The following is a 687-nucleotide window of genomic DNA, read 5'->3' on the forward strand; positions in this document are numbered from 1 at the left end:
TGGACCACCTGTGGGGAGTCCCCGGGCAGACGGGGGACAGAAGGCGGGCAGGCTGCGCGCCGGCAGCCCGGGCAGGAGCAGCCCTGCTCCCAACCGCTGGGCCCCACTAGAGCCGCCCACCACTCGGGCGCCCCCTTCCCCGCTCCCTTCAGCCCCAAGTGAGAGCCAAGCGCCCAGGATGCGCCCGGCGCCCCGGCCCCGTCCAGGCTCCTGGGAGCTGTCTGGCGAGGCGCGGGGCCTGGAACCGGGGGCTGGGAGGCCCGCGCCTCCTGCACCAAACGCGGCCTGGGAGGCACCGCGAAGGCCCAGGGTGAGGGGCCAAGCCCGGCTCCCCGGGGTCCGCAAGAGGAACCTGAGGCCCTGTGCTCCGGCGGCCATTTCTCCCGGCCCCACGAAGAGGCGGGCGGCGGCCCAGAGCCCGGCGGGGACAGAGTGGGGTCTCCAAGGCCTGCCCCGCGTCCCGGCTTTGGAAGAAAGGGAAGGCGAGCGGACGGCGAGGCTCCCCTCCCGGCCCTGGCTCTCATCCCAAACTCGCCTGCTTTCGCCCCGTGCCCCTCCCCCCACCCCCAGGCTGGGCCGGAGCCGCCGGGCTGACCCTGCAGAGCAGTGGCTTGGGCTCGGTCCAGGGGTGTCGATCTCTCATAATCTTTGTTTAATGTTGCATTTCTAAGCTCCGTATTAAGCAGC

The sequence above is a fragment of the Ovis aries genome, chromosome 24, assembly GCF_016772045.2.
Source record: "Ovis aries strain OAR_USU_Benz2616 breed Rambouillet chromosome 24, ARS-UI_Ramb_v3.0, whole genome shotgun sequence".
Lineage (NCBI taxonomy): Eukaryota > Metazoa > Chordata > Mammalia > Artiodactyla > Bovidae > Ovis > Ovis aries.